Source organism: Pan paniscus, chromosome 1 (assembly GCF_029289425.2).
Source record: "Pan paniscus chromosome 1, NHGRI_mPanPan1-v2.0_pri, whole genome shotgun sequence".
Lineage (NCBI taxonomy): Eukaryota > Metazoa > Chordata > Mammalia > Primates > Hominidae > Pan > Pan paniscus.
The window spans coordinates 104,186,524-104,214,131 of NC_073249.2; the positions used below are offsets into that span (position 1 = coordinate 104,186,524).

The 27,608-nt window shown below is 44.7% G+C and overlaps 1 long non-coding RNA gene and 1 other non-coding gene across 2 annotated transcripts; both read left to right on the forward strand.

Moving 5' to 3' along the window:
- Window positions 1–3,352: 3,352 nt before the first annotated feature.
- Window positions 3,353–16,197, forward strand: LOC117974509 (uncharacterized). The gene is made up of 4 exons (XR_008621890.2): window positions 3,353–7,514; window positions 12,616–12,842; window positions 12,933–13,365; window positions 16,018–16,197. It is a non-coding gene; the product is annotated as an uncharacterized LOC117974509 (long non-coding RNA).
- TRNAH-GUG (transfer RNA histidin (anticodon GUG)) lies at window positions 6,314–6,385 on the forward strand. Its single transcript has one exon. It is a non-coding gene; the product is annotated as a tRNA-His (tRNA).
- Window positions 16,198–27,608: the final 11,411 nt, after the last annotated feature.

A 27,608-nucleotide genomic window follows, 5' to 3' on the forward strand; every position in this document is an offset into this window, starting at 1 on the left:
AGCAGCTGCGCAGTGACTGCCTGGAGCCCTGCAGTCCTGCAGACCGCTTGGGTCACAGAGAGCCACTTTCAGTTGGGCTTTCCTCCTCTTACAAAGTTAATCTTTACCTTCTCTTTTTTCCTCTGACAAGGAGATAGTTGTGTCTATCAGCTTCCCTGGTGGTCTAGTGACTAGGATTCGGAGCTTTCACCCCTGCCGCCTGGGTTCAATTCGCGATGAGGGAACAAATTTTGCAACATCCCCAAACTGTGTGTGAAGATTTGATAGAGAAACACACAGGTGATGATTAAAATGCAGAAATATGTTCCCAGCAGCAATATTTGTAATAAAGAACAGCAATATTGTAATAATAAATGTTCACCAATTAGGAAATGTTATATGTTGTGATCACTCCATACCCTAAAAGGATATGCAATTATTTCAAAGATGGATGTAGATAATAATAGCCATGATGAGGCCACCAATGATAATGGCTAATGCTCTTGGAGCATTTACTGTGCCTCAGGGCATGGGTTCAATGTTTTACTGCCCTGTCTTATTTAAACTTGGAACAACCCATTTAGAAACGCATCCTATTGGGCCCATTTTAGAATGCAGAAATGGAGGCACAGAAAACCTGTGACTTCAGAGTCACACCGCCAAGGAATAAGGCTATCTGATCGTGTCTACGGCTTCATGGACAGAAGTGTCCAAGGTTCTCTTGTTCTTCTGCTAGGGATTGTCATCTTCTCAGAGATGTGCAGCCTGAAGAATCAGCGAAGGCAGGTGCAACGAGGACGGAGGTACAGAAAGGAGGTGTATATTGGGCTTGGGGTAGGTAGATTCTGGAGCTCCAGAACTGAGCTTTTGCCTAAAATGCACCTTTTGTGAACAGCATTTATTTTTCTAACAAACCCCTAAGCCTTCAGGCAGGATTTTCATCTAACTTGAAGCAGATGGGCAACAAAGACCCCATATATCTGGATGTGGAAGAATGAAGGTCAGAAAAGAATAGTTACAAGGTTAACTATGTTCCTGCATGGAACAGGATGAGTAGTCTTTAGTTTTTTGCCAATGACTGTCCTGATTGCTCCACAATGAGGCACGTCGTGCCTGGAAGTCTGACGACATCTGCCTCAGACACCTGTCTATTATTAAATGCCCCCATCCCCAGGCTGCGCATCTAGATGCCTGAGGGCATAGTGGCATGGAGGCCAGAAGTTGTGTGGTTGGGCACGTTGTTACCAGGCCGTGTGAGTGGGGGCAAGATGCAGGAATGCCAGATCCAGGATATTCTCCCCGGCCCACACTGCCTCTTGCGCTTCCCCTATCAGAAGCGGCCCCACTGCACATGACCACAGTAGCCTCTTGGTCTGAAGTCACCCACTTCCCCTTCCTTCACTGTGCTTCATTTGTCATGCTCACTGCTCGTGTCCCCTGTCCCTGAACGGGGAAACGCTCGTGGGGAGGACACAAGCCGGTTGTGTTCCCACTGCCCAGTCTCTTCTTGAGGCCTCTAGATGTGGGCTCTGTAAGGCAGGATTGGCACACCATGCAGCTACTCACCTAGAGAAAGGATTAACACCTAGTGAGCACCCAATATATGCTCAGTGAATGAAGGCATTCCAATGTCGGTTTCTGAGAGACATCAAGAATTCCACTGGACTTCCCACTTTTAGTCCTTAGAATAATTCGGGTAATGGGAAGATAGAAAAAGCTTTTCAAACCTGGGTGTTCTTTGTAAGGTTTATTCCAAGTCTAGAGGGCACCTTCTGGAATGAGCTCCCCTCTCTGTAAGGGGAAACACCTTCAGTCTGTGGGACTCTGTAGGTAGAGAGGAAGCTGAACCCTGAACATTGAAGAGGAGGAGAAGAAAGTGGGTAATACTGGGGGCAGCCTGGAGTATGAGAGACAGACAGACAAGACACAGGCACACAGACACAGATGGAGAGGTTGGAAAGGCAGGGCTGGATCAAGGAGGAGTTGGGAAGCAAAAGGACCTATATGTCCAAGAGCCAGATTTAGGGTGTAAAAGTTGGAGTTCAGTTTTGCTGAAGAGAGTCAACAAAAGAACCAAGGCAAAGGGGGCCAATAACTCCAAGGATCCAGGTCTGCATAAGAAGCATGGTCAGGTGCAGGATCCTATGGCTCCAGAGATTTGTCTCCAGTGAGATGAGTCTTACAAAAAATCAAAACAGAACAAACACCATCAAGGAAGGAATAAAACAGAGGTAGTTTTTAGCATGCTAATTCACCTTGTCTAGGAGGGAGAACAGTCCAGAGATCGTTTGCATTCAACAAAAGCAGAATGCAATTCATAAAGAAATGAGAAGAGGAACAAATTTCTAGAAGAAGCCATTCTTTCCCCTCCTATTTGATAAGCCTCTTGACAGGAAGCAGCTCAGGGTCCCTCCAGCCAGTTTTCTCTGGACTTAGTTAGGTAGATCACCAGAGAAAACAATTACAATTATTGGAAGACTTTCTAAACATCTTGGAGGTTTAGCTGTGGAACACTTATCAGAGAGTATCTCTGGGCAGTGTCCACCATGTCTTTCTGCTGCGCCTCCTGCTTAGGTAAGTCAGGCAGGGCACCACCCCGTCACTGGTACATCAGACTGGTGTATGGAAACTTTGCTGAGCTGCCAAGAGCACGAAGGAAAAGGCTGTCTCACTGAGTTGGAAAAATATGTTGGAAGATAAATTGGCACACCTCCTGTTGAAGTCAAACTAAGAACACGTAAACAGATGCCTTCAGCTCCCAGCAAAGTTTGAGTAACAGATGCCTGATTTACTCTCCTGCCTGAAATCTCCCCACTGCTCCTCTCCACAAACAAACAGGTGCCTGTAATGGCAGCAGTTTGGGAGGCCGGGGTGGGCTGCTCCCTTGAGCTCAGGAGTTTCAGACCAGACTGGGAAACATGATGAAACCTCATCTCTACCAAAAAAATTTCAAATAATTAGCCAGGCATGGTGGTGTGTGCCTGTAGTCCCAGCTACTCAGGAGGTTGCAGTGGGACGATCGTTTCACCCTGAGAGGCGGAGGTTGCAGTGAGCCAAGAATACATCACTGAAGTCCAGCTTGGGCTACAGGGTGAGACCCTGTCTCATGAAAGGAAGGAAGGAAGGAAGGAAGGAAGGAAGGAAGGAAGGGCCAGGTGCACTGGCTTACAACTGTAATCCTAGGACTTTGGGAGTCTGAATCCGGCAGATCACAAAGTCAGGAGATGAAGATGATCCTGGCTAACATGGTGAAACCCCTGTCTCTACTCAAAATACAAAACATTGGCCGGGTATCGTGGCACATGCCTATAGTCCCAACTACTTGGGAGGCTGAAGCAGGAGAATCACTTGAGCCAGGCAGGCAGAGGTTGCAGTGAGCCGATATCATGCCAAAACCACACTATCAGAGATGGTAAAGTCGTTGGATGGGATTAACAGCAGATTAGATGTTGCAGAAGAAATGATCAGGGAACATGGAACCATGAATAATTGAAAATATGCAAAATGAAACTCACAGAAAAAAGAAATTTTTTTAAATGAAAAGATTATCACTGAACAGTAGGGCAGACTTAAGAGGTCTAATTTATGAGTAATGGGAGTCCCTGAGAAGGAGCAGGGAGGAAAGGAAACATTTATTTTCTTTCTTTGTTATTTTTATTAGGAATGGGGTCTCAGTATGTTGAGACCCAGGCTGGTCTTGAATTTCAGGCCTCACTCAACACCTCCCGACTTGGCCTCCCAAAGGTGTGAGCCATTGTGCCCAGCCAATTTCTGAAGAAACAATAGCTGAAAAGTTCCCAATCATAACAAAAATTATAAATCCAGTGGCCCAAGGAACTGAGGAAACAAAAGCACAAGAAACATGAAGAAAACCACTCCTAGATACCTCATAATAACATTGCTCAAATCTGGCCAGAAGAAAAAGACATTGTACATACACAGGAGCAAAGATGAGGATTGCATCAGCTTCCTTTCTGCTCTTGCCGGCCTCTACCAGGAGCAGCAATGCACACGAGCAGACAGAGAAGCAACATCTTTAAGGTACTGAGAGCAGGGGAAGTTAACCTAGAATACTATGCCAGAAAAAATAAATTCCCAAAACTGGAAGTGAAATAAGGACATTTAGGCCGGGCACGGTGGCTCAAGCCTGTAATCCCCAGCACTTAGGGAGGCCGAGGCAGGTGGATCACAAGGTCAGGAGATTGAGACTATCCTGGCTAACACGGTGAAACCCCGCCTCTACTAAAAATACAAAAAAATAGCCGGGTGTGGTGGCGGGTGCCTGTAATCCCAGCTACTGGGGAGGCTGAGGCAGGAGAATGGTGTAAACCTGGGAGGTGGAGTTTGCAGTGAGCCGAGATTGCGCCACTGCACTCCAGCCTGGGCGACAGAGCGAGACTCCATCTCAAAAAAGAAAAAGAAAAAAAAAAAAAAGGACATTTAGAGATGTACAAAAGCTGACCGAATTCACTACCAGCCAGCTGAGCCACACTACAAAAACCGTGAAAGGAGTCCTCCAGGCAGAAGGAACCCAATACCAGACAAAAATCCAGATCTTCATTTCCAGAGGAAATGAAGAACACCAGAAATGGGTAACTATAATAGGTATTTTCTTATTTTGTAAATTTCTTTTGTGAAAATTTGACCATTTAAACAAAAGCAACAATGGGTTGTGGGGTTTATAACATGCCCAAAGGTAAAGTGCATGTCAGCAATAGCGTCAAGGCCAGAAGGCGAGGTATAATATCACTTGAAGGTTGACTGTGATAAGTTAAAAAGGTTTGCTATAAGCCCTAAGGCAATTACTAAAATAACAAATGAAAGAGTTATAGCTAATAAGCCAAAAGAGGAGAGAGAATGGAATGATATAAAAACCGCGTGGACACTATGATAGAGTAATTGCTCTTTCTATAGTAATTGCACCTCTATCCTATAGAAATACTTATACACCAGTGGATGACAATGCCCGTACAAGAATGACTAGAGCATTATATGTAATTGTAAAATCACAGAACCAATTTAACCTCAAAAGCGTATGGAAAGGGCTAAATGAATGACAGTTAGAGAGACAGAGAAAGAGAGAGAGAGAGAGGGCGCCAGGCGCGGTGGCTCACTCCTGTAATCCCAGCACTTTGGGAGGCTGAGGCGGGCGGGTCACGAGGTCAGGAGACCGAGACCACCCTGGCCAACATGGTGAAACCCCGTCTCTACTAAAAATATAAAACTTAGCTGGGCGTGGTGGCCCATGCCTATAATCCCAGCTACTCGGGGGGCTGAGGCAGGAGAATTGCTTGAACCAGAGGGTCGGAGGTTGCAGTGAGGCGAGATCGCGCCAGGGAACTCCAGCTATGCAACCCGGTCTCAAAAAAAAAAAAAAAAAAAAAAGGTGAGAGAGAGAGTTCCCAGAATCCTAGTGGACCTTGATTTACTTCCTCTTGTCCTACGCGAGACAAGGACGAGCGGAGGGTAAAGTTGGTCTCGCTCTGCCTTTCCATGACACCATGTGCTCGATAGAAGAAAGTTGCCAGCGGTTTAAGCATTTTTAAAATGCAAGAAATAGCTCCATAGAACAGGCTCAAACCACCCACCTCCAGCCTTGGAAACAAGCATACCAACCGACTGAGACACACAGTCAACTCTCGTTCTGGCATCACCAGACTAAGGGACGATCCAACGTTCGGCGGAGCTACTGCCTTTTGTAGAACAATTGTGCAGGCTCCAAAGCCTCGGAAAACCTGAGAGGCACATCTTGCCGGCACATCTTGCCGTGCATTGGGTGATTCCGAAGCTGGAAGGGCAGCGGAATGGCCTTCGCCCCGTCCTGACCCTCGCAGGCGTCAGACCCAGCATCCCAGGAAACGCCCGGGTCCGCGACTCCCTGGGCCTGAGCCGCGTGGGTCCCAAGGGAAGCAAGCAGAACGCCCCGTGGGCTCTAGTGATGGCTCTTCCCCTTCTTGGCTCCGCCTTCACCCGATTCTCTACTGCTGCTTGCGCTCCCCTCGCTCACCTCGGCCTCGGTCGGTGGGGCGGGAGAGAGGAGGGGTGAAAAGCAGAAATACGGAGAGGCCCCACAGAAGCAGAGGAGGTGCGGACCAGGACAGAGAGACCTCCCGGGAGAGGCTGGTGCAGGGAGGCCCAGGCTGGAGTGGAGGAGATGAGAATTGTTCTCATCACGTATGAAGATTGGGAGGAAGGGAGGGAAAAGCAGAGCGGGCATGAAAGAAAAGCGCGAGTCCTCTGTGGCTGTCTGGGAACGAATCCGCCTAATAATCGAAATCTATTGACGTCAAAACGGCTAGAGCAAGCTCTGCCATCGCGGCTTAGCTTGTGGCTCGCCGTGATCGTATAGTGGTTAGTACTCTGCGTTGTGGCCGCAGCAACCTCGGTTCGAATCCGAGTCACGGCAATGTCGTTAGTCTAGGCTGTCAGCTGTTCCCTTTTGCTCCCGCAACCAGGCGCGTCAGGGGAAGGAAAAGAGACCTCACACCTTACTAACTTGGCGAGGAATCCAAGGGAAACCCTGGACGTGCTCCCTCCTGTTTCTGAGCCTCACGCAGCAAATAACCCAGTCGGCCCTGTTGGTGGCTTACACGAAGGCAATGGTGTGCTCAGAACCGTTTTTCCGGTCACTGGGGGCACGTCGGGGTAAGGAAAAGAGACCTCACAGCTCACTAACCTGGGGAGGAGTCCAAGGGAAACTCTGGACGTCCACCGTCCTGTCTCTGAGCCTCACAGAGCAAATAACCCAGTCAGCCCTGTTGGTGGTGGCTTACACGAAGGCAATGGTGTGCTCAGAATCTGTTTTCCAGTCACTGGGGCTGTTACACACGAAACGACAAGAAGCTTTTAATGACTTTTAACTCCAAACTCTTTGTTGTGGCCTACAATGGCTTGTCTCCGTGCCCGTCACCAAGGTTGTATGCCAACAGCAAAGTGTGGGGAAAGGCAATCTGGTGCCAGGGGTCTTTCCACCTCCACTCTGCCACGTAGGAATGGGCCTTGGGCCTGGAGCACTTCCTTCCTGAGAGATAAGGAGTCGTCACAGCCTGTGCTGGACTCATCTCCTTGTGTGGGAGTATCTTTCCCCCGATCAGACTTGGTGTGTACCCCTTTGTTCCACTTAAGCATGTGCATCAACTGGCACCTGGCCAGCTGCTGTATCTGCCCCCCACTGAGGGGAGGGGGCGGGGCCCTTTCTTCTGCTTCTCAAGAGGCTGTGTGCAGGCCAAATGGAGCGACCTCCTGGCCATGGGGGACCAACGCCCAAGACTGAAGAGGAGCCCACACCCCGCTCTGTCTCCTCTCTGTGTGAATAATGTGTTGTTCTTCCATCCAGTGCTTGGCTGCCTTGTATTTCCTTGGCGACTCTGATACCAAGAGGCTAGGGCCAGAAGTGTTCAGACTCCTGCCGATAGGAAACCGATGCCACTTGCTGGACAAGATGAATGAAGATTCTTCTTGTGTAGGTCTTTTTGTGGACACGTACATTCATTTCCCTTGAGGAATACCAAGTACTGGAATTGTTGGATCATAGGGTAGGTGTAATATTAACTTTATTAGAAACGGCCAAATGGTTTCTTCCAGAATCCTTTCTCATCAGCAAGGAGAGTTCCACTGGCTGAACATCCTTGACAGCACGTGGTGTTTACTGTTTTTTAAATACACCTGTTCTGGTGGATGTAAAACAGTACCACATCGTGGCTTCAATTTGTGTTTCCTTTAATGAGTAATGCTGTTGAGCATATTTTCTAATGCCTTTTCACCGTTTAGCAATCCTTCTTTGAGAAGACAGGCTTTGAAGCATTTTCCCTAATTCAATTGGCTTTGCTTTTTATTACTGATTTGTAAAAAGTACTCTCTATATTCAAAATTTGAGCCTTTTTTTTTTTTCAGGTAAACACAGTGCAATTATCTTCTCCCAGTCTGTGGCTCACCTTCTCACTTTCTCATGGTGATTCTTGATGAGCAGAAGTTGATAACTTTGGTGAAATTCTACTTTGCTTTATTTTTTCCTGTTATCTCTTAAGGCAGAAATGTATTCTGCTACATTCTCTTCCAATAACTTTAGGGTTTCGTTTTAATTTCTAAATCTATGGCATATCAAATTCATCTCCTGACCACAGCAAACTTAGCATCTGCTAATGACCTGATCACCAGAAAACTTCTGTATACCGTAAATACACTGGCAAGAGTTACTTCTCCGCTGTTTCACAGCTATGGGCCCTGTGCCTCCCTCCATTTCTTCCCTACTCCACTCTCCCTCTGTCTCCTTCTCTGTCCTTCTGTCTCTCCTCTGGTGCAGCTGAGAATCCCAGAGACATCTGAAACAGAGAAGTGGACAGGTCCAGTCTAATCTATGTCCAAGAACCCAGGTTCTGTATTAGAAATCTATGTCAGCCCTTGCCTGATCTTGGTTAACTATCTTAAATTTTATATGCCTCAACATTTTTCTGTGGAAGGTTGGGCCTCTTTGGGAACTCTGCCTTACACTGCTGTTGTCAGACGTGCCTGGATTTAGTGACTACTCAATCAATAACGTAATCACTAGAATTATAAAAATCATTATCATTGTCCTCTGCCTTATTTGTGAACAATCACTCTCCAGAAAGTTTTCACTTTACCTTTGCTTGTAGAACTTCACACAGACGGAATCACGTTGCATCTACTCTGTTCTACATGCTTCTTTCTCTCTGCATAATGTCTCTCGCTCTATCCATTGCTGAGTGTAGCAGAAGTTCATTCCTCTTTCATTGCTGACTAGTATTCCATTGCAAAGAGACAGCACAGTTTGTTTGCCATTCTCGCCCCACCTCCACCCCGATAATGAGCGTCTGGGTATTGGCTATTTTGAATAAACCAGTATTGGGTATTCTGAATAAGCTGGCTTTGAACTTTCTTCCCACAAGAGATTTTGAGGGCACCTGTTTTCGTGTCTCTTGGGGAAAATCTAGTTGCCTAATTACTGGTACCAAAGAGTGAGATATGTGCAAGATCATAAAAACTGACAAAACTTGTCCTGAAGTAGTTGTGTCATTTTACATTTCCAGCAATGACGTGTGAGAGTTGTGGTTGTTCTTCATCTTCTCCAAGATTGGGTGTTTCCTCTCCTTACAAATTTAGCCATGCTACTGGGAGTTATAGTGGTGTCTCAATGTGGTTTTGATTTCCATTTTCCTGATAGCTAAACATATTGTATATGCTTTGTTGACCATGTGTGTACCTTTTATTCTTATCTATCTGTTCAAGTCTTTTACCCATCTAGCATACTTGGGTTGATTGGTTTTCGTTGTTGTTGTTGTTGTTGTTGTTGTTGTTGTTCTTGTTGTTTTAATTACCAGGTAAGAAGATCTCACCATACTTTATAGTTACAGGGTTTGGGGGTCAGATAAGTTTTGTGACTATTTTCTCCCTGTCTGAGGCTGTCTCATTTCTTCACTTTCTTTGTTGCCTCTTTTGATGAGAAGATATGGCTAATATTGATGAAGTCTAATTTATCAAGCCTTTCCTTTATACATTTTTTTCTGTGCCCTATTTAATAAATCTCTGTCTACCAATAAGTCACAAAGTATCCTCGAAATGCTTTGTATCTTTGGCTTTTATATTTTGGTCTATAATGTGTCTCAAGTTACTTTCAAGTGTAGTGTGAGGGAGAAATAACCTTGTTCATCTACCCCTTCTCCTTTATGAAAGGCAATTAATTGAAACTATTTCCTTTGCCCCATTAAACTGCTTTTATTGAAAACCTATGGCCAGTCATGGTGGCTCATGCCTGTAATCCCAGCACTATGAGAGACTGAGGCAGGTGGATCACTTGAGCCCAGGAGTTGGAGACCAGTCTGGGCAACATGGAGAAACCTCATGTCTACTAATATGTGCCTGTAGTATGAGCTACCTGGGAGGCTGAGGCACGGGGATCGCTTCAGCCTGGGAAGCAGAGATTGCAGTGAGCCGAGATCGCGCCACTGCACTCCAGCCTGGATGACACAGTGAGAGCCTGTCTCAGAAAACAAAAAGAAATGAACAAACAAACAAAAAACCTATGAACCTTATAGCTGTGGGTCAGTTTCAGGTCTCCAAAGTCAGTCTGTTGATGTATTTGTGTCTCCCAATGCCACTTGCACACTGCCTTGATTATAATAGCTTAGAGTGAGTCTGAAACTCAGGTTGTGCAAGTCCTCTGGTTTTGTTCTTTTTCACACAGCATAATAAACTTTGAAATAGGTCATAACTCATGTAACCATCACATAGGTCGAGATATGCTGTCACTTCATACCTCTCATTTCAGTGTGGGATACAAGTACTTGCACATCTATGCTGATTGCCCCCTTGGGGCCAAGGATCATTGTTACAGGAAGTCAGGGACCCCAAGTGGAGGGACCGGCTGCAGACAAGGCAGAGGAACATAAATTGTAAAGATTTCATCTTAATATGGACATTTATCAGTTCTCAAATAATACTTTTATAATTTCTTTTGCCTCTCTTTACTTTAATCTCTTAATCCTGTTATCTTCATAAACTGAGGATATACCTCACCTCAGGACCACTGTGATAATTGTGTTAACTGTACAAATTGATTGTAAAACACGTGTTTGAACAACATGAAATCAGTGCACCTTGAAAAAGAACAGAATAATAGCGATTTTTGTGAAACAAGGGAAGACAACCATAATTTCTGACTGCCTGTGGGGTCGGGCAAAAAGAGTCATATTTTTCTTCTTGCAGAGGGCCTATAAATGAACATGCAAGTAGTAAACATATCACTAAATTCTTTTCCTAGCAAGGAATATTAATATTAATACCCTGGGAAGAGAATGCATCTCTGGGGGGAGGTCTATGAGTGGCCACTCTGGGAATGTCTGTCTTGTGCAGTTGAGATAAGGACTGAGATAAGCCCTGGTCTCCTGCAAAACTCTTAGGCTTACTAGGGTTGGGAAAACTTGGCCTGGGTAAATTTGTGGTCAGACCAGTTCTCTGCTCTCAACCCTGTTTTCTGTTGTTTAAGATGTTAATCAAGACAATACACGCACTGCTGTACATTGACCCTTATCAGTGGTTCTGCCTTTGCCCTTTGCCCTGTGATCTTTGTTGGACCCTTATCAGTGGTTCTGCTTTTGTCCTTTGCCCTGTTCCCTCAGAAGCATGTGATCTTTGTTAGACCCTTATCAGTGGTTCTGCTTTTTGCTGTTTGAAGCATGCAATCTTTGTACCTACTCTCTGTTCTTACACACCCTCTCCTTTTGAAACCCTTAATGAAAACTTGCTGGTCTGAGACTCAGGCGGGCATCACAGTCCTACTAATATGTGATGTCACCCCTGGCACCCCACCTGTAAAATTCCTCTCTTTGTACTGTCTGTCTTTATTTCTCAGCTGGCTGACACTTATGGAAAATAGAAAGAACCTACATTGAAATATTGGGGGCGGGTTCTCCCAATAGATCCTCTCTTCTACCCTCTGGAGAGAATAAATCTTCAGTTGTCTGCAGGGAGGATGAACACACAAAAAGTCCACAACACTCAGCACAGAGTCCAGATTTTGGTGGTGGGGTTGATGGGGAGGAAGCTCACATTTCAGGCCTTTCAAAATCTTAGGAAAAGTTTTATTTCTAACTGTGAAATGTACAAAGCTTTGGGTCATTTATAATTTCTTCTTCTTCTCGAAAGATCACAGGAGACCTAATATTTGTGTCCCCCCAAAATGCCTTGGTTGAAACCCTAACCTTCCTCTGTCGACTCCTGGAAAGTGTTAAAATTAGGAGGAGGGGCCTTTGGGAGGTAATTAGATCCAGAGGGTGGAGTCCTCCTGAGTGGGATTAGTGCCCCTATAAAAGGGACACTAGAGAGCTCTCTCAGCCTCTTTCAGCCACCTGCAGATACAGTGGGAAGATGGCAGTCTATAACCAGGAAGAGGTTCCTCACCATAACCCTACCATGCTGGCACCTTGACCTTAGACTTCCAAACTCCAGAACTGTGAGAAATGTCTGTTGTGGATCAGCTACCCAGTTTATGGTACATTAGCTCGAGCTAAGACAGAGATGGAGTCCCATGGAGGGTGTCTAATTTTTGATGCTGGTCATTGCATTCTTCATGTGGGATGTTGCAAATTAGAAACTGAGGGAGAGCTGACCTTTCCTGCATATGTAAGAAGAGAGTGGAGGGGCAGAGATACAGAATGGGAAAGAACAAACTGGAACCAGAAAACTTATTTCAGGGTCTGGCACTTGAATGTGTTATTTTAGAGAAAGAGAAGACACTGGTAGAAGACCTTCAGTGGAAACCTTCAGCAGATATTTAAAAGCCATTCAATTACATCTTCACTTGTTTGTATGTAGTTCCTCTTTTCCCATCTTTGTAAGTGTGGCACAGGTGAACTGGATGTGTTTATTCAATGTGTTTTTGGAATGCACGTGTAAATAAAAATGACTGTGTCATACTTCCCATATTCATCCCGGAACCTCCTAGAGTTCCCTTAGGTTCTGCCAATTGTACATTGAAAGTACAACAGGCCCGTCGTGGGGATTAATTTTCATTGCACATTTCTAGGAGGAGGGAGGAGGAGGTGGGGAGAATGTGACAGTCTCAACAACAGTTGCTATACTACTCTTACCAAAGTGGTTTTCCTATGTGCTTCTCAACAGATCGGCCCTTTCTTCAAATAAGAGCAGTTGGAACAACAAAAGCTGTTCAGTTGTACCCTTGGAATCCACGGAAATCCTGGGTAGGGAAGCTCCAGTACCACCAACTGGAAAGACTGGGAATGCCTAGTAGCTGGTACTGGCCATTGTCGTAGGCTTTGTCCACTTTGACAAACTGAAGACGGGGACTCGACTCACCTTCGCCAGCTACAGGAGGACCTCCAGACGAGGTTAGGTCGACTTCATGGTAACTTTAGATCTTGAAACCTCACAGGGTTTTTCTTCTCTTCCCCTTGATCTCTCTTCCGCTTACTCAACAGGACCGGACTCGCCGCCTTTCTTTCCCGTCAGAAAGGGATCCCTTGCGGACAGGACCGAAGTGAGTAGCTGGTTTCCCCTACGTGTCCTTCCGGGCCTGGGTGTCTCGGGAGCTCAGGCTGACAGGAGACCTAACTACCGGCGAGTGAGACCAGCAGGAGCCTGGAGGGGCGCGCACCAGGGTGGAGGTTTGGTGCCGGGGGTTGAGAACAACAGTCAAACCCTCTTCTTCCCTGTACCGCGCACCTGCCCCCTGGGATGCCGAACGAAGTGGCCCCTAAGGCTTCTCTGCAGGTCCAACCGAAACAGGCCTGAAGTTCCAGGATGGGCGAGAGGATCCTCTTTGAGCGAAACCAGCCTTCTGCCTGGCTGGCCCTGGTCAACACACTCGGAAGAGGCCGATTTGGCGGACAGAACGGAAGAAAAGACCTAAAGGTAGAATCTCATGATGTCGAGATGTTAAAACCCTCAAATTTTTCCAAATATGCAGGGGGGAAAGAGGATAATAATATTCCCAATATCGCAAGAGTTATACACCCCCGCGTGAAATGGTCCTTAATAATATTCCAAGGCGGAGGGGATGATGTTACTACATATATCGCAGAAAGTGTACACCCCCCAGGGATATTATTCCCATGATCCTGGAGGGAAGAGGATATTACTTTAAATATCACAGAAGGTGTACACGCCCCCAGTGATATTGTTTCTAATTTCAACGTGGGAGAGGAGGATATGACACCCAACATCGCAGGGAGTAGAAACACTCCTGTGATACTGTTCTCAATATTCAGGGAGAAAGAGGTTGATATTACTCCCAATACAGATGGGTGTACACAGGTCTGTGAAATAGTTCATAATTTCCAGAGGGGGAGTTGATATATACTCACAATATCGTAAACAGGCTATAAGTCCACCGTGGATCGTAATAGCTAGGGGGGGAGAGATGGTTGCTATTACTCCCCTTATTGCGGGGGGTGCCTCACCCCCCTGCGATGTGGATCGTGATAGCCGGGGCAGGTGGAGGGGGTTCCTATTACTCCCCATATCGCAGGGGTTGCCTCACACACCTGCGATGTGGATTGTGACAGCCGGGGGGGGGGGGAGGGGGTTGCTATGACTCCCCATATCGCGGGGGGTGCCTCACCCCCCTGCGATGTGGATTGTAATAGCCAGGAGAGGATCCAGAAGTCAGAATCCATTTTCGATCCAAACCATATGGAATAGTGATGGCTTTGGTGTCCGAGAATAGATCCAGGCATGGAATCACACAGACTTTCATTCAGAGCTGGGTTTTGCCATGTGCAAGTACCTCACCTCTTAGAGGAGATGAGATAAAATATGTGGAACACTTTCCACAAGTCTGGCACACAGACAGCACTCGCATATTTTTAGTGCTCTTATTGTTGAATCCTTTGGGAGAAAAGATAACAGATTAGAGTGTAGACTTCTTTCCCTCAGCTTTTGTTTTGAGCTCAGGCTGCTTTATTCAGTGATGACCTGTATTTACTTCATAAGCAGACACTTCATTGGAGATTTTAGCTATATTTTCCCCATGGGCCCACTTTATGCTGAAACAGTAGCACAGATGGTGAGACAGTTTAATGCCATTGCCTTACCTCCTGATAACAGCATCGTTGACATGTCAGCCCTCCATGTCAAAATATTATGACAAGCATAATAAGTAAAATAAATTAAAAACACTTATTGATTTTAAGTGTTATTTCCCTCTACTATCAATGACATACGATGTCAAATGTGATATATTTGAAGTATATTTTAAGCAAGATAATTAACAAATTGGATTTTGGAGTTGATTCTTTAACATGCTTTATGCAATTTCATGAAAAATCCCCGTATGTAGACACAAATCAACAGAAGCTCCTGGCCATGAATATTGTAATATACAATCCCAATGATACCCTTCCTACCAAGGCATCATGCCCATACACATGAGATGAGAGAAGAGAGAAAAATATGCTGTTGACTTTGCTCACACCATTCTGGTAGAAATCAACAGCCAACCCAGCATTCATACAAAACTTAGAATTGGAGTAGTGGTAACTTCCTCTTCATTTTATCCCAACCCCATCAAGATCTACCTTCTCTGTACTGAAGGTTTCCTAGGCAAGGGTAGAGATTGGGCTGGGGCAGAGGTACACCCAACCAACCACCACCTTCTGGACCCCATCGGGGGTGACATCACGTTTTCATGAGGGAAGGCTTTAATAATAACAAAATCCGAGTGCTACAGAAGATGAAAAGCCCCATGCTCTTCTGCACTGGAGAGTGAAGCTTTTAGTACAACAATGTGGTTAAAAAGGAGGAGGAGAAAAGGAAGCAGAGGCATCAATTACAATTAGAGATTTCCTGACAAGGCCTATGCTAAACGAGTTATAGAGGCAATTACCCTAAAAATTTTGAAGCAGTCATTTGCTCAGTAACTTACACCGACCTGACACCCAACCAGAGATTGCCATAAGCAGGGAATTTATGGTGTTAGAATGCTGCTTTAGCGTAAATTACCTCAGGGAACAGATTTAAACCAGTTGCGTTTTAAAAATTATGCAGCAACAACAACAGCAAAATGAGTTTATGCAAACTCAATACCAATTGCAGAATGGGGCCCTCTAAGTCTTTATCTTCAAAGATGCTGCATTCCTTCTCGCCTGTTTGTTTTCTCTCTCTGGATGAAGATTCACAGCATTAATACATAATAACTCTATCTCACTCCATTACGGGTAGTTCAAGACCGCTCCGCATAAACTATATGCACGGCTTTGTGTCTTCATCTTTAAAACCACCAAATACCTTGGTCACAGACATATGTTAGGTTTAATGCATCCCCTGCCATAAATGTGTTGCTTAAGACTAATGAACAAACGAAAGTTTGTTTAAACCTCTTTGTGAAAATCAAACTAGCTTTCAACAGCTATTCCTGTATTTATTGTCAGATGTGAATCATCACTGAGGTGCTTTGCCCTGAACTATAACCAGTTAATGCTCATAGTTTCATGGTACTAATTCACTTGCTATGGTTTTCATTTTTTGTTGCATTGTTTTTCCCCCTCTCTTCTTCCTTTCTGTCAGTACCATCTCCAGAAAGGCACTGTATGAAAAGTCCCATGTTGTTTCTGGCAGAACTGACACATTTGTGCCTAGCATAGTGATGCTGTTGTCTGCAGAAGGGTCACAGCCTTCGGAGACTCTCCTGCCAGTGCTGTATTTTGCCTGCACCCCTCTGGCTTGGCTTCTGCACTGAGACCCTCCTAACAAGTGAGCACAAGCAAGACACTCTCCCTGCCTCTACCCCCACCCCTCCTCACAAAGTAGCTGTGTTTTCAGACTCAGCAGCACCTGAAAAGCTCCCACCAGATTTACCCATTATACTAAATATCAGGTTTTAGAAGCTGGGAACTGTTATTCTAGTGTTGCTGGGTGTCATTAAGGTTGCACGTCTATGCTTGTTTAATTTTTCTTCTGCCATGAAGCAAATTAAGTGCTCGGAGGTTTTTTTCTGTCTCAGTGGGGTCCACCCAGAAGAAAAAAGAGAGTAAGTGTTCCAGGGTTGTGTAACTGGATTTTTTTTGCTGTTTTCATTATGAGGAAGGAATTAAAAATCCCTCCTAGTCAGTACTTAAAATATCAACGTCATTGTTTAATGCCTTTGAGTCACTGTACAACTAATTTGATTGCACAGTATAGCACCGTTTCATGGTGTGTGAAACACAGATAGTACATAGAAGTGATTGCAAAGTTGAATAAACACCAAATTAGTTTTAAAAGTCTGCGACTTCCCAGTGGAGTCTTTCAAACTGAACGGCACTATTGTCTGACAAAGTCGATGGTCGCCAAAAGGTTGCATTACCTTCTGCTTGTGCTAATGTGAGAGAGTGTCCCCTGACACTGTGGCACCTGGAGGAGAAGGCCGTCCTCTGGGAGGCTTGTGTGCTGACAACTCCACATAACCAGCCTGCTTGTCACTCAGGGAGACATGACCACACAACACAGCCTGGAGTGGACAAGGAAGAGAGGTGGTGTAGGTGAAAGAAAGGCCATGGCCAAACGAGAGACCCCAGGACAATTTTTAAAGCAGTTTGATATAGATGAAATATTGTAATTTGAGAATTAAAAAGACAAAGTTAGGCCCCAGGCTTTGTTGCTTCCTGGCTGTGAGACTATTTTCAACTCATTTAACATTTCTGAGCCTCAGTCTCCTTATCTGTGCCCATTTGGTCAATAACAATTTTTCACTAACTATTATGTATTTTCTAGGCACTGTTCTAAGTGCTGCAGTGCTGGGGCCACAATATCAAACAAAACAAGTGAGTCAGTGTCTTCAGTGAAGTTTACTGTATATTATAAACAGTCATAGAATTCAAAGACAATCATATAACCAACTCTTTTGGATGGCTTAGGATGTGCCAGGTACTGTGCTAAGGACAAGAGATATAACCAGACACAAACCAGTCCCCATCCTCAATCATTACTTATTCACTCAACAAATATTTTTGAGTACTTACCCTGCACCAGGCACTAGGGATATAACAGATAAAAATTAAGTCTCTCGCTTCATGAAGCTTTCATTCTGATAGAGGGAGACAGGCAATAAGCAAATAAATGGTTTATTCCACCACCCCTTCAAGTCTTCACTCAAATGTTCCTTTTTCAATGAGACTATATAACCAACGTATTTAAAATTTCAACCACCATCCTGCATTCACTGCTTTTCATCTTGCTAAGGTAGTTAATACGTGTTAATTTGACTGAACCACAAGGTGCCCAGATACTTGGTCAAACATTATGCTGGGTGTGTCTGTGAGCATGGTTTTGGATGAGATTAACATTTGAATCAGTAGACTGAATAAAGCTTATTTCTTTCCCCAGTAGATGATCCTCATCCAATCACTTAAAGGCCTGAATAGAACCAAAAGTCTGACCTGCCCATGAGTAAGAGAGAGCTCCTTCTGCCTGATTGCTTCAGCTGAGATATCAGCCTTTTCCTGCCTTTGGAATTGAACTGCAACACTGGCTCTTCCTGGGCCTCAAGCCTGCCAGCTTTTGAACTGTAACCACACCATCATCTCTCCTGGTTCTCAGGCCTTTGGACTCAAATCAGAAACACACCATGGGCTCTCCTATGTCTCAAGCTTGCCAACTGTGATCTTGAGACTTCTCAGCCTCCATAATCACATGAGTCAATTGTTGGTTCTGTTTATCTGGAGAACCCTAATCCATCACTTTACATATTTCTTCCATTACGCATATTGTTTCCCAGCATATTAAATAATTTACTGATTATATTTTTGGTTTATTATTTATTTCTCCTCCTGGAATATAAGTTTCACAGAGATCTTGTTCATTGCTAGATCTCAAGCCTGGCATCTAGTAGGCATTCAGTAAATAGCTGTTGAAAGATGAAAAAATAAATGTAATCTGCCAAGTGGAGGTAGGTACTGTGAAGAAGAATAAAACCAAATAAAGGAACTTGAGGGGAACAAAGGCACTTCTTTTTATAGAAGGTAGTCAGGCCCTGGTGGGACAGTGGATATTACTACTGGGATATATTTTTTATCTTCCAAACTAGGATATCTTCCTTAATCCTGAGATCCTTGTAGAGTCACATGGATTTATAGGAAATAATACAGGGAAGTCTCATGTAGCCTCTACCCAGTTTCCTTGAATAGTACCATCTTGCAATATCATAATCAAGATATACCTATTGATACAATGTAGAAATCTTATTTGGATTTTCCTAACTTAACTTGTACTTGTTTGTGTGTGTGTTTAGTTTCATGCAATTTTTCACATGTTTAGGTTCGGGTATCTACCACCACAGTGGAGATACTAAACAGTTCCTTCACTACGAGGATCTCCCATGTTGCCTTTTATAACCACATCCACCTCTGCACCCTTTACCCTTACCCTTTTCCAATCTTGGGCAACCACTATTCTGTCCTCCATTTCTATACTTTTTGTAAACTAGGACACTTTTGAAAGCAAAGGGGATACTATTAATAATTACGGCAGGACAACTGGTTAATGAGCACTGTCCCTGATGAAACACATGTGGGCATCTCTTTATTATAGAACAATCACGATATGGTTTGACTCTGTTTCCCCACCCAAATCTCATCTTGAATTGTAATCCCCACATGTCAGGGGAGGGGTCTAGTGGGAGGTGATTGAATCTTGGGGGCAGACTCCCTCCTTGCTGTTCTCGTGATAGTGAGTGTATATTTTTTTCTATACAAGGCACACCAATGAGTACTTTTTAATTAACCACAAGATATGGTTGTTTGGAAGTGTGTGGCACTTCCCCCTTCACTCTCTCTCTTTCTGTCCTGCCGCCATATAAGAAATGTCTTGCTTCCCCTTCCGCCATGATTGTAAGTTCCTGAGGACTCCCAGCCATGCAGAACTGTGAGTCAATTAAACCTCTTTTCTTCATAGATTACCCAGTCTCAGGTAGTTCCTTATAGCAGTGTGAAAATGGATTGATACAAATCATAACAACTATATCTAACAGTCATGGAATGGGTTCAGCATGCCAGGCACTCCACTGATCTTTGTCCACATTATCACTTTTAAAACTCAAAAAAAGCATGAGGCCAATACTGTTATTGTTCACATTTTACAGAGCAAGAAACAGAGGCAGCGAGGCATTAAAACACCTGTCTAGGGTCACAGGGTGTACAGCTTTCAGAGCCAGGAATCATAACCAGGTCTGTCTTGTTCTAAAGCTTGCCTTTTGTAACTCCTGCACATTAAACAAATAATCACAACTAATTTCTTAAATAATTACAAGAGAGCCAAGTGTTTTGAAGTATAAATACAAAGGGCTACCGAAGCATAAAATGGGAATTGGAAAAATACCTACCTCACCCAGAATTATTGTAAGAATTAAAAGCACTCATTGGTGCACTTTGTATATCAAAAAGAACCTTTAAAAATGTTCAGCATTGTCAGACTTTGTACCAGGAGAGATAGTCTTATCTGGACATTCATCACCTTGAATTTCCAAAATGTTAAGCGCCATCTCCTGAACAGTGCAATAGCTTTCTGTATACACTTTGGAATACTGACAGAGAATAATGAATTTTAAATTTTTAAAAATCTACAGTTTCTGACTGCAACCCAAAGAAAGTATTCACTCTGACATCATAAACTGTATAGCAGAGTTCGCCCTACAAAAGAAATTGTCTATGATTTCCCCCAGATGTGAGGATCCATCACTGAGGGAAGGAGTACGTTCCTTATGCTCTGGGCAAATCTCCGAGAGTTCCCTCTGACGCTGGAATTTTTTCCTCAGATCCAAGATCCAATTAGTCGCCAATTCGTGATTTCCTGTCCGCCAAGTGCGTGGGCATTGATCTACAGGCGAGTTTCTCCACCTCCAGGGAATGGCTACTTCGGGGTCGGTGGGGGCGGGTGTCCTCCGGTGGATTGTAAGGTGTTTAGCAGCATCCCTCACCTCTGCTGACTAGATAGATGCCAGGGGTTAACATTCTCCCTCCGGGCTTCCCCTAGTCGTGGTCTTGTGTCCCAGCAGGGATGGGGGAGGCGTGTGAGGGTGAAGTTGCCGCCTGATGAGAACCATTGGTACACATAGTCCTGTCCTCTGAGCTTGTGCAGAGGACTCTCCAGATGAAGGCTCAGGGGTCGATCCAGCTCGAGACCCCCTATCTCCCCCTCACAGTCGAACCTTAAAATTTGAGGGTTTTAACATCTCGACATCATGAGATTCTACCTTTAGGTCTTTTCTTCCGTTCTGTCCGCCAAATCGGCCTCTTCCCAGGGTGTTGACCAGGGCCAGCCAGGCAGAAGGCTGGTTTCGCTCAAAGAGGATCCTCTCGCCCATCCTGGAGCTTCAGGCCTGTTTCGGTTGGGCCTGCAGAGGAGCTTTAGGGACCACTTCATTCGGCATCCCGGGGGGCAGGTGCGTGGTGCCAGGGGAAGAAGAGGGTTTGACTGTTGTTCTCAACCCCCGGCACCAAACCTCCACCCTGGTGCGCGCCCCTCCAGGCTCCTGCTGGTCTCACTCGCCGGTAGTTAGGTCTCCTGTCAGCCTGAGCTCCCGAGACACCCAGGCCCGGAAGGACACGTAGGGGAAACCAGCTACTCACTTCGGTCCTGTCCGCAAGGGATCCCTTTCTGACGGGAAAGAAAGGCAGCGAGTCCTGTCCTGTTGAGCAAGCGGAAGAGAGATCAAAGGGAAGAGAAGAAAAATCCTGTGAGGTTTCAGGATCTAAAGTTACCATGAAGTCGACCTAACCTCGTCTAAAGGTCCTCCCGTGGCTGGTGAAGGTGAGTCGAGTCCCCGTCTTCAGTTTGTCAGAGTGGACAAAGCCTATGACAATGGCCAGTACCAGCTATTAGGCATTCCCAGTCTTTCCAGTTGGTGGTACTGGAGCTTCCCTACCCAGGATTTCAGCGGATTCCAAGGGTACAACTGAACAGCTTTGTTATTCCAACTGCTCTTATTTGAAGAAAGGGCCGATCTGTTGAGAAGCACATAGGAAAACCACTTCGGTAAGAGTACAGTAACTGCTGCTGAGACTGTCACATTCCCCCTCCTCCTCCTCCTCCCTCTTCCTAGAAATGTCCAATGAAAATTAATCCCCACGATCCGCCTGTTGTACTTTCAATGTACAGTTGATGGAACCTAAGGGAACTCTAGGAGGTTCCGGGATGAATATCTGAAGTATGACACAGTCATTTTTATTTACACATGCATTCCAAAAACACATTGGACAAACACATCCAGTTCACCTGTGCCACACTTACAAAGATGAGAGAAGAGGGACTACATACAAACAAGTGAAAGATGTAATCGAATGGCTTTTAAATATCTGCCGTTTCCACTGAAGGTCTTCTTCTCTGGATACACCTACCAGTGTCTTCTCTTTCTCCAAAATCAGACATTCAAGTGCCAGACCCTGAAATCAGTTTTCTGGTTCCAACTTGTTCTTCCCCATTCTGTATCTCTGCCCCTCCACTCTCTTCTTTCATATGCAGGAAAGGTCAGCTCTCCCTCAGTTTCTAATTTGCAACATCCCAGTTGAAGAACGCAATGACCAGCATCAAAAATTAGACACCCTCCATGGGACTCCATCTCTGTCTTAGTTGGAGCTTCTATAATAATGTAACATAAACTAGGTGGCTCATCCACAACAGACATTTCTCACAGTTCTGGAGTTTGGAAGTCTAAGGTCAAGGTGCCAGCATGGTAGGGTTATGGTGAGGAACCTCTTCCTGGTCATAGACTGCCATCTTCCCACTGTATCTACAGGTGGCTGAAAGAGGGGGAGAGAGCTCTCTAGTGTCCCTTTTATAGGGGCACTAATCCCACTCAGGAGGACTCCACCCTCTGGATCTAATTACCTCCCAAAAGCCCCTCCTCCTAATTTTAACACTTTCCAGGAGTCAACAGAGGAAGGTTAGGGTTTCAACCAAGGCATTTTGGGGGGACACAAATATTAGGTCTCCTGTGATCTTTCGAGAAGAAGAAGAAATTATAAATGATCCAAAGCTTTGTACATTTCACAGTTAGAAATAAAGAAAACTTTTCCTAAGATTTTGAAAGGCCTGAAATGTGAGCTTCCTCCCCACCAACCCCACCACCAAAATCTGGACTCTGTGCTGAGTGTTGTGGACTTTTTGTGTGTTCATCCTCCCTGCAGACAACTGAAGATTTATTCTCTCCAGAGGGTAGAAGAGAGGATCTATTGGGAGAACCCGCCCCCAATATTTCAACGTAGGTTCTTTCTATTTTCCTTAAGTGTCAGCAGGCTGAGAAATAAAGACAGACAGTACAAAGGGAGGAATTTTACAGGTGGGGAGCCAGGGGTGATATCACATATCAGTAGGACCGTGGTGCCCACCTGAGTCTCAGACCAGCAAGTTTTCATTAAGGGTTTCAAAAGGAGGGGGTGTGTAAGAACAGAGAGTGGGTACAAAGATCACATGCTTCAAACAGCAAAAAGCAGAACCACTGATAAGGGTCTAACAAAGATCACATGCTTCTGAGGGAACAGGGCAAAGGGCAAAAGCAGAACCACTGATAAGGGTCAATGTACAGCAGTGCGTGTATTGTCTTGATTAACATCTTAAACAACAGAAAACAGGGTTGAGAGCAGAGAACTGGTCTGACCACAAATTTACCCAGGCCGAGTTTTCCCAACCCTAGTAAGCCTAAGAGTTTTGCAGGAGACCAGGGCTTATCTCAGTCCTTATCTCAACTGCACAAGACAGACATTCCCAGAGTGGCCATTCATAGACCTCCCCCCAGAGATGCATTCTCTTCCCAGGGTATTAATATTAATATTCCTTGCTAGGAAAAGAATTTAGTGATATGTTTACTACTTGCATGTTCGTTTATAGGCCCTCTGCAGGGAGAAAAATATGGCTCTTTTTGCCCAACCCCACAGGCAGTCAGAACTTATGGTTGTCTTCCCTTGTTCCATAAAAATCGCTATTCTGTTCTTTTTCAAGGTGCACTGATTTCATATTGTTCAAACACATGTTTTACAATCAATTTGTACAGTTAACACAATTATCACAGTAGTCCTGAGGTGAGGTACATCCTCAGCTTACGAAGATAACAGGATTAAGAGATTAAAGAGAGGCAAAAGAAATTATAAAAGTATTATCTGAGAACTGATAAATGTCCATATTAAGATGAAATCTTTACAATTTATGTTCCTCTGACTTGGCTCCAGCCGGTCCCTCCATTCAGGGACCCTGACTTCCCATAACATGGATCCTTGTCCCCAAGGGGGCAATCAGCATAGATGAGCAAGGACTTGTGTCCCAAGCTGAAATGAGAGGGATGAAGTGACTGCATATCTTGATCTATGTGATGGTTACATGAATTATGACCTATTTCAAAGCTTATTATGCTGTGTGAAAAAGAACAAAACCAGAGGACTTGCACAACCTGAGTTTCAGACTCACTCTAAGCTATTATAATCAAGGCAGTGTGCAAGTGGCATTGGGAGACACAAATACATCAACAGACTGACTTGGTAGACCTGAAACTGACCCACAGCTATACAGTACATAGGTTTTTTGCTTGTTTGTTAATTTCTTTTTGTTTTCTGAGACAGGGTCTCACTGTGTCATCCAGGCTGGAGTGCAGTGGCCCAGTCTCGGCTCACTGTAATCTCTGCTTCCCAGGCTGAAGCAATCCTCCTGCTTCAGCCTCCCAGGTAGTTCATACTACAGGTGCATTTTAGTAGACACGAGGTTTTGCCACATTGCCCAGACTGGTCTCCAACTCCTGGGCTCAAGTGATCCACCTGCCTCAGTCTCTCACAGTGCTGGGATTACAGGCATGAGCCACCATGACCGGCCATAGGTTTTCAATAAAAGCAGTTCAATGGGGCAAAGGAAATAGTTTCAATTAATTGTCTTCATAAAGGAGAAGGGAGAGACAAACAAGGTTATTTCTCCCTCACACTACACTTGAAAGTAACTTGAGACACCTTATAGACCAAAACTTAAAAGCTAAAGTTATAAAGCATTTCATGGGTACTTTGTGACTTGTTGATAGACAGAGATTTATTAAACGGGGCACAGAAAAAAAATGTGTAAAGGAAAGACTTGATACATTAGACTTCATCAATATTAGCCATATCTTCTCATCAAAAGAGGCAACAAAGAAAGTGAAGAAATGAGACAGCTTCAGACAGGGAGAAAATAATCATGAAACCTATCCGACCTCCAAACCCTGTAACTATAAAGTATGGTGAGATCTTCTTACCTGGTAATTAAAACAACAAAAACAAAAACAATGACAACAAAAACCAATCAACCCAAGTATGCTAGATGGGTAAAAGACTTGAACAGATACATAAGAATAAAAGGTACACACATGGTCAATAAAGCACATACAATATGTTTAGCTATCAGGAAAATGGAAATTAAAAGCACATTGAGACACCACTATAACTCCCAGTAGCATGGCTAAATTTATAAGGAGAGGAAACACCCAATCTTGGAGAAGATGAAGAACAACCACAACTCTCACACGTCATTGCTGGAAATGTAAAATGACACAACTACTTCAGGACAAGTTTTGTCAGTTTTTATGAACTTGCACATATTCCACTCTTTGGTACCAGCAATTAGGCAACTAGGTTTTCCCCAAGAGACACGAAAATAGATGCCCTCAAAATCTCTTGTGGGAAGAAAGTTCAAAGCCAGCTTATTCAGAATACCCAATACCGGTTTATTCAGAATAGCCAATACCCAGACGCTCATTATCGGGGTGGAGGTGGGGCGAGAATGGCAAACAAACTGTGCTGTCTCTTTGCAATGGAATACTACTCAGCAATGAAAGAGGAATGAACTTCTGCTACACTCAGCAATGGATAGAGCGAGAGACATTATGCAGAGAGAAAGAAGCATGTAGAACAGAGTAGATGCAACGTGATTCCATCTGCGTGAAGTTCTACAAGCAAAGGTAAAGTGAAAACAATCTGGAGAGTGATTGTACACAAATAAGGCAGAGGACAATGATAATGATTTTTATAATTCTAGTGATTACGTTATTGATTGAGTAGTCACTAAATCCAGGCACGTCTGACAACAGCAGTGTAAGGCAGAGTTTGCAAAGTAGCCCAACCTTCCATAGAAACATGTTGAGGCACATAAAATTTAATATAGTTAACCAAGGTCAAGCAAGGGCTGACATAGATTTCCAACACAGACCCGGGTTCTTGGACATAGATTAGACTGGACCTGTCCACTTCTCTGTTTCCGGTGTCTCTGGGATTCTCAGCTGCACTGGAGAAGAGAGAGAAGGACAGAGAAGGAGATGGAGGGAAAGAGGAGTAGGGAAGAAATGGAGGGAGGCACAGGGCCCATAGCTGTGAAACAGCAGAGAAGTAACTCTTGCCAGTGTATTTACAGTATACAGAAGTTTTCTGGTGATCAGGACATTAGCAGATGCTAAGTTTGCTGTGGTCAGGAGATGAATTTGATATGCCATAGATTTAGAAATTAAAACGAAACCCTAAAGTTATTGGAAGAGAATGTAGCAGAATACATTTCTGCCTTAAGAGATAACAGGAGAAAATAAAGCAAAGTAGAATTTCACCAAAGTTATCAACTTCTGCTCATCAAGAATCACCATGAGAAAGTGAGAAGGTGAGCCACAGACTGGGAGAAGATAATTGCACTGTGTTTACCTGAAAAAAAAAAAAAGGCTCAAATTTTGAATATAGAGAGTACTTTTTACAAATCAGTAATAAAAAGCAAAGCCAATTGAATTAGGGAAAATGCTTCAAAGCCTGTCTTCTCAAAGAAGGATTGCTAAACGGTGAAAAGGCATTAGAAAATATGCTCAACAGCATTACTCATTAAAGGAAACACAAATTGAAGCCACGATGTGGTACTGTTTTACATCCACCAGAACAGGTGTATTTAAAAAACAGTAAACACCACGTGCTGTCAAGGATGTTCAGCCAGTGGAACTCTCCTTGCTGATGAGAAAGGATTCTGGAAGAAACCATTTGGCCGTTTCTAATAAAGTTAATATTACACCTACCCTATGATCCAACAATTCCAGTACTTGGTATTCCTCAAGGGAAATGAATGTACGTGTCCACAAAAAGACCTACACAAGAAGAATCTTCATTCATCTTGTCCAGCAAGTGGCATCTGTTTCCTATCGGCAGGAGTCTGAACACTTCTGGCCCTAGCCTCTTGGTATCAGAGTCGCCAAGGAAATACAAGGCAGCCAAGCACTGGATGGAAGAACAACACATTATTCACACAGAGAGGAGACAGAGCGGGGTGTGGGCTCCTCTTCAGTCTTGGGCGTTGGTCCCCCATGGCCAGGAGGTCGCTCCATTTGGCCTGCACACAGCCTCTTGAGAAGCAGAAGAAAGGGCCCCGCCCCCTCCCCTCAGTGGGGGGCAGATACAGCAGCTGGCCAGGTGCCAGTTGATGCACATGCTTAAGTGGAACAAAGGGGTACACACCAAGTCTGATCGGGGGAAAGATACTCCCACACAAGGAGATGAGTCCAGCACAGGCTGTGACGACTCCTTATCTCTCAGGAAGGAAGTGCTCCAGGCCCAAGGCCCATTCCTACGTGGCAGAGTGGAGGTGGAAAGACCCCTGGCACCAGATTGCCTTTCCCCACACTTTGCTGTTGGCATACAACCTTGGTGACGGGCACAGAGACAAGCCATTGTAGGCCACAACAAAGAGTTTGGAGTTAAAAGTCATTAAAAGCTTCTTGTCGTTTCGTGTGTAACAGCCCCAGTGACTGGAAAACAGATTCTGAGCACACCATTGCCTTCGTGTAAGCCACCACCAACAGGGCTGACTGGGTTATTTGCTCTGTGAGGCTCAGAGACAGGACGGTGGACGTCCAGAGTTTCCCTTGGACTCCTCCCCAGGTTAGTGAGCTGTGAGGTCTCTTTTCCTTACCCCGACGTGCCCCCAGTGACCGGAAAAACGGTTCTGAGCACACCATTGCCTTCGTGTAAGCCACCAACAGGGCCGACTGGGTTATTTGCTGCGTGAGGCTCAGAAACAGGAGGGAGCACGTCCAGGGTTTCCCTTGGATTCCTCGCCAAGTTAGTAAGGTGTGAGGTCTCTTTTCCTTCCCCTGACGCGCCTGGTTGCGGGAGCAAAAGGGAACAGCTGACAGCCTAGACTAACGACAT